Raw genomic sequence first — 7,386 nt, 5'->3', positions numbered from 1 at the left:
GGGAAAAAAAAAAAAAAAAGGCATGCAAGCATAGAAGCATACCTACATAGCCTATTCTGTTCCCCCTCCCTATAATATACTATGGTTGGTTTTTTTCCGTCCTTCTAACATGATAGTCTGCCATCTCTCTATATGCTCTGTCATAATATGCTTTTTATATTATGCTCATTGGGTATTATGGGTATTAGCCTATGTTCACAGCAGACATAATCAACTTAAAGCTGGAAAATGTATTGATTTAAGTTACACCATGGTGTCATTAAATTAACTATGCTAAAGCCATTGAAACTTCATTTCATTTCCTTCAGACTAAAAATGTACAGCTTCTAGTTAAAAATTCTGGAAGATCTATGAAGGAAGTGTATTATTTTCATATATAGTGACTTAAAGTGTCTTTCTTATATAGTCACGATGCATAAAACCTCATTACATAGTCTAATGTCTCTGGAAAGTTATAATGGTATTGTAACAATATAATGAGGTGATATGGTATGACAGGAATATGATTATATAGTAATTAGCAAATGCATCTTCTGAAGCTTTTAAATGTTTGATGTTGTTCTCAAAAACCTTTCATTTTTACATACTACTCAAACCAGAGAGCAGAAAGAACTTCCAGTTCTGCTTTTTCCTATTCATATGGAAACTATCCCCTTTAGCTTTCTCAAATCCATGCCTCACTGATTCTTCAGCCAGAACAGCTATCAATATCAAAAGGAACCTTTGTGTTTCTCTTCTAGATTCATAGAATCACCATGGTTGGAAAAGACTTCAAATATCATCCAGTCCAACTGTCCTCTTATCACCAATATTTCGCACTAAGCCATGTCCCTCAGAACAACATATAAACATTTGTCAAACACACTCGCTCCTGTATGTCAACAACCTTGTAGTGGGTATCCAAGATCTAGGGACACTCTAGATGCCTAAAAATGTGTGTTTCCAGTCTTTCTATCTTGAAAGTCTACATCTACCATTCTCTTAAGTCTACTCTCTTGCTGTCCCTCCTTCCTTGTTGACCTAGTTTGGGTGCTTGTCTCTTCAGAGACACAAGAGACAAAAGGGAGAATATCCTGTTGGTCTATTTATTCTGCCAATTTTCTCACAGTTTACATACCTGTAGGCACTGCTATATTAACTTCCAGGTCTCTGTTAGCTCTCCTCCAGCCTGGAATTTAAATGCTTGCTTCTCAGTCTCCAGCTGCAGAGATGTTTGAGTCCGTTCTTGGCAGTAGTTAAATGAAGACAGAAAGTGCAGAAAACATAACTAGGAAACAGACAACAGAAATCTCCTTCTGGTAGAAAAATAGCCTCAAAATTTAACCTCCTTACCAACAGCAAGACACCAAAAGTTACCAGAAAAAAGGTGTGAACTGTAGCAATAACAGCTAGATCTCTATGCTTTGGAAAATGTATTTCTTCTATAGTTGATTATTCAGTATTTTATATTTCTTTTGTCTTTCATGGAAACATTTTCTTAACTCTTCTTTTTCTCCAAAATTTCCTGATCACTCGTACTCATAAACTCATGGTTTTAAGGAAAAGGTGAGTTAAAAAACAAATTCACCTTTCAAAATTACTCCCCAGCACAAGTTAGACTAAGATTTTGGAACATTTTCATTAGGCAAGAGAGGAAAAACACTCTTTTACTGTAAAGCAAGCAATAGCTCAGTGCTGGAAATGTTTTACATTTGGTAAGTATTTGACCTGAAGCAAGAATGTGGATCAGGTAGGATATGGACAGAGGTTTGTGCAGAGACATAGCTGTCACCACAGGATGTGAAAAGAATCTGGCAAAATTCTAGGGCTAAAGGACTTCAAACTGCCCAGTACAACCATAGAATGGCCTGGGTTGGAAAGGACCATAATGATCATCTAGTTTCAACTCCCCTGCTTTGTGCAGAGTCACCAACCACCAGACCTGCACAGAGCCACATCCAGCCTGGTCTTGAATGCCTCCAGGGATGGAGGCAACAACAGTGATACCAAATATGCTGGATTTCTCCCTTCAAATGTGGTTTAATAATTACTGACTCAATTGTGATTGAGGTGTGGTTCTTTTTGCTTTTCTCCATCCTCAGATTTTCTTCTCTGCATAAGACTTAGGTTTTGAATAACATTTTTTGGATTTTAAAGACATTGTTCTGAGGATCTATTCATCTAATTGAAGAACTACCTCCTTGTTCCCGCTTTTCTCCTCATTCTGATTTGTTGCATGTGTAAACTCCAAACAATCCAACAACTCTGTAATGGAAATTACAAGATGGCTTTTTTTTTTCCCCAGGTAAAAATAGAGGGAACTAAGAAGTTCTCTGTTTACATGGCCTTGAATACATCATAATAAGATATGATGTTTTTTCACTATGAATTTTTGTTTTTAATGGCAATTAGCCATAAGAAGCACCATATGCCTCCATATTAAATCTTTCAGAAGTGAAGTAGTGCTTGTGAAGTATTAAATTTCATCAGGAATTAAGTGGAGCATTCAAAAAGGTATATCAATTTACAATTTTAATCACAGTATTCCCCTTACTGGCTTTAAATCATTTTTTCAGTCTTTTAAATTAACATGCAAAACACGAAATATAATTGTAGCTGTGCTATATTTTGGGGGTGATTTTTATTCTGCATCCTTTTCTCAGGATTAAGGCCAATACAATAATTCACTTTTGTCCACTGAATACCCTCTCAGGGACAACATACATCCTGTTTGATAGTCATTAATAAATAGAAGTTCCTAACCTCTAGTGTCAGTTTAAAAGACTCATGAGGTTCAGACTGTTGAATTTAAATGTGTGTGCTTTTTTCTTGAGGATAAAGTTTCCACTTGATGTTTGAATTCTGCATTATGGCTCCACTGCGCTTCTGTGTGACATTCAGATAAAAGCACATCTAAGAAAGTATAATCCAGATTTTTTATTGAAAAGAATTCCTTGTGTCTCATATATACTATTATAAAAAGAAATCCTTACAACTACATCAGTAAATGAAGTGTTATTTATTAGAAGTCGATTCTTCTTTAGCAAGGCATTTCTTGTTCTTCTGTATGTAATTTGTCCCATGTTATCAATGAAAAAATTGTCACTGCATGTTGAAATAAACTAATTCAAACACTAATTCAACAGGACGATAGAATGTAGAAGGCCCGGTGATGAAACTGATTGTACGCTGGTCCATTAGGTTATTTAAATAAATATAAGAAGGAATAGGTATCCTAGGAGGAGTGTAGGGATACTGCTAGTCTGTGTAGGGATGAGGTCAGGAAGGCCAAGGACCAAGTAGAGCAAGACTTGCAAGGACACTAAGAGTAAGAAAGGTTTCTAGAGATATGCCAGTAAAGAGTATTTAAGAAAGTATACGCCTCCTAGTGTGCAATACAGGCAGGCTAGTAACAAGCAGGAGGCTGAGGTATCCAACAACTTTTTAACTCAGTCGTCACTGGCAACTGCTCTCCATGCACCCTTCAAATGGATGAGTTGGAAAGTGGGCACTAGGGAAGCAACACCTCTACTCCTGTAAGCAAAGATCAGATTCACAACTGCCTGAAAAGCCTGAACATCCAGAACTCTACAGATCCCAGTGAGGTGCATTCCAGAGGGAACCGGTTGTTGTAGTCATCAAACCACTCTCAATGATACCTGAAAAAGTCACGGTAGTCAAGTGAAGTCTGACAGGAACAATGTATTGTCAATTATACAATTAACAGAGTAGCATGGTTAGGTTGGTATTTTACAAAGTGTATAACTAGAAGGATTATCATGATAGAAAGGGATAATAAAAAAAAAAAAAAAAAAAAGAAAATGCTCACCCATGTCCTAGGCTCACAGAAAAACTCCAAAGGAAGCAATCTCCAGAAAAAAGTTTTTCCTCAGTGGCAGTCAGTCCTTAAATGGGGTCTAGGAGAGGTGGAGCCAGGCTCCACCCCTTCCAGTCACACACGTGAATTGCCTTTGCCTGTGCTCCCACTGCAGACTCAGTGTTTGTCTCAGGTGATCGGTCAGTGGTTCAGGCCGTGATTCAACAGTTCCCATACGCTCTACCCCTTCATGGCATGAATCAATGATCGAGTTAACAATCACCCCTAATACAGAGATCCAACACTTACACAATTTCCCGTTGCAAAGTATGTTGACACAATTTAAGATGAGTGATGATTGGTTTGTGGTTGAAGTTCATGTTCTCTCATGGGCCAGTGCTCAGTGGTGTTACTGGAGGCATGTAGTCATGTGGTGCAGGTCCATCCTATGCTCCACCAGTCCCATGTAGACCATGACTTGATGTTGCACATGATTTCACAGCAACGCTGGTATGCTTTGATGGCATTTAATTCCTTTTGTTGATTCTACAAGCTTGGAGACTCACAGGGAGTAATACAGATATTTTCAGAGACTCAGTCTTCAGTTGTTTTTCTTTCCAGGAAAGCATGGAATATCCCTTATTTTTACTTATGGTAAAATTCCCAGCAAAGTGAGATCTGCTGAGAAAAACCTTAGATTGTCAGCTTCTTTATTTTTAAAAGAAGAGTCACATATAGAGATTTCTAACATATGCTGGCAGGTTCTCTGCTCTTCCATTAAATTAATGGTACAGAAATGGTACAGAAAGCCAAAGGTTTAGATATGTGCACTCATACCAGTTCTGTCAGAGCCACACAGAGTTTAAACTGTGAGCCATAATGGTGTTCTGCAGCTTGCCAACACATCACAGTATCCAAATATCACTATTCAAAATTATCTCATGAAAATACAACTAGAGTTTATCAGAAAAGAAAGAAAAACAAAGTTTGAGAAGATATACTAAATAACATCACTGTCAATAAAAATCAGAAATTAAAAACAATTCCTACAATTATAATCTGGATTGACCAACTGTTTCTTATTATCAGAGGCTCAACTGATGAAGCTGAACAAATGAGCTCTATGAAGCTTATTATTTTAAAATATCACGTCTAATATTTTCAGTACTTAAGAATAATCAGGATGTAACATTATCAATTAAATTTCTCACTCTTGTAAAGTTCCCAACAGTTCCTAAAACAATAATCTGCACTGTGTCATGAAAACACTAACAAAAGATCCACTTACAGTACAACAATGAGTACGCAGACAGACCTACTTGGGAAATACCTGGGTTAGGGAGCTGCCAAAGGGAGACAAATCACTGGGGTTATGTTGGAAGAGAAGGACACTCAGAACAGTCTTCAGAGAAAACTATGTTAAAATTCTCCTTAACCTTTACGAGAAAGACAAAAGAAAATGAGGCAGATATTTTCCTAAGGTAAAGTATCAGAACTATATCAGTAATTATGTATTAAAAATGTCTGAAAAATAAAGAGAAATTTTTGATGGCAAAATTGGTATCATTATTTAAATTAGCTGAGCCTTCATTCTTTTACAGTTTAAAAACAGAAGCATATGGAACATCTAACTGGTAATATTGCAAACAGAAAAGTTAGCATTTGCACTTTCACAATACACATGCACATTTCAAACAAAAAGGGTAGGGGAAAAGGTTAAAAGAACTTTGTGATTGATTCAGCATTGCTCATGCAATAAAAAAGCGCTCTTCAGAGTGCTAGAAGACAGGAAAATATATACTACTTTAATGCTCTTGATTCTGGGCATCAGAAGAATTCAGTTTCTTTTCTCTAAAAATGCTGAGAATAAGAACATCTTATTCTAGACTGTGGCTTAATGTTGTTTAGTGTGATCTTTAAACCTTTCTAGGAGAAATGAAACACATGCTGCACTTCTAATGCACATTCTGAAAGTTCAGGAATGTCTCTGCAGCTGCTGTCATCCTCACAGCAGGGTGATTGAAGGATGAGTATTGATGACACGGGTTGTTAACAGCACTCTGCGGAGCTCTGAAGTAGATTGCTCTGCAATATTACTATCTGTGTACTGTTAGGTTGGATTTTGCACTTAGCAAGTGGAGGATGTTGATCAATAGCAAGAATCCTACATGAGGGACTTTGTGGAAAGGCATTAAACTCACTGAAGCAACTAAAAGAAGTTTCAAGGAGTCATGATGGATTACAGGCTGCTGCTCTTGTCACATTCTCAGTAGTAAGCTGACTGTGAGCAAAGAACTGCCATCAAAGTAGGCCAAAATGAACATCAGTTAAAATATTGCAAACTGGCAGCTTTTTCATTTCATGGGAAATATTACATATTCCCATTAAAAGATTCAGAAGCTGAGCCAAAATATGATGAAGAAACTGAACTGACTGAATATTATCCAAGCTGATTATTTTTGGCATTTAAAAGTAACCCAGGGGATTACTATCCCTGGACTATAAATTATAATTTATAAAAATGTTGTATTTCAATTAATGCAAATGACTTGAAATCATAAAAGAAAGATCAAAGAAAGTGAAAACTTGAATTCAGTTAAAATCAGAGGATCACCAATGCTGAACAGTCACTTTGCTTGTCATTTCATTAATTCCTTATAATTAAGCCAAAAGGTATCCAAACAGTACCTGAACAGGTATTTACAGTCCTTTACCTAGTAAGATCAGTATAGAGATCAACAATTTCATAAAAGGCTATTTCATAAGCCAAACAGAAGCAGAAAACTGAAAGAAAATAAAATCACATTTGTTCTTTTGCACAGAAAATGTACAAATCATATTCTTGATATGAGCATTGCCTTAATCTGCTGTGTTAGGCACTGCTCAGGCACTCCAGTTCCCAGATGAGGATTCAGTTGCTGCAGTAGATGATGCTATGTAAGCGGGTTTCCCTTCTTTGTGGAAGAAGTGCAATTGATTATTTAAACTCCAGTAGTCAAGATGAAAAGCTTGTTATTTCTGTGTAGATATCAGGACACGTTCCTTGTCATGAAACACAAACACAGCACATAAAAAGGACCTTGAAATATTATTAGTAATACTAATGAGATTGATATTCGATATAACACATGAAAACAATACTAATATTTTCTCTGACACATGCTAACGCTCTCATCAGATCCTCTTTAAATCTTAACCATCATCCATAAAAGAGTGTGAGATTTGACATATACATTTTCTGTGACATAATGTAAGCCATTTCTTGAAGAAAAAGCCTGAGAAAATCTAATTTGTTAAACACAAAATCCAGAAGATATATAACTTAATCTGTTTTGTAAACCTTCATCTCAACTCTATTTTTGTCTTGTAGGAGAAAAATTATTTCTGCTTGTTTATAAATTGCAACTTCAAAAACTGTGCACTTAATTAAATGTCCACGGACTAATCTCATCACCCTGCTATATCTTCATAGTTTGTGATTTATAGATAGGCAAAGGGTCATGCAAGCCATTTACAATGTTAATGATGATGTATGAGAACAATCATTTTAGTCTGCGACATTTTATTAAAAATCTTTAGGTGCAGGCTGT

Source organism: Meleagris gallopavo, chromosome 1 (genome assembly GCF_000146605.3).
Source record: "Meleagris gallopavo isolate NT-WF06-2002-E0010 breed Aviagen turkey brand Nicholas breeding stock chromosome 1, Turkey_5.1, whole genome shotgun sequence".
Classification (NCBI taxonomy): domain Eukaryota; kingdom Metazoa; phylum Chordata; class Aves; order Galliformes; family Phasianidae; genus Meleagris; species Meleagris gallopavo.
Note: the sequence above shows the minus strand (reverse complement) of the source record.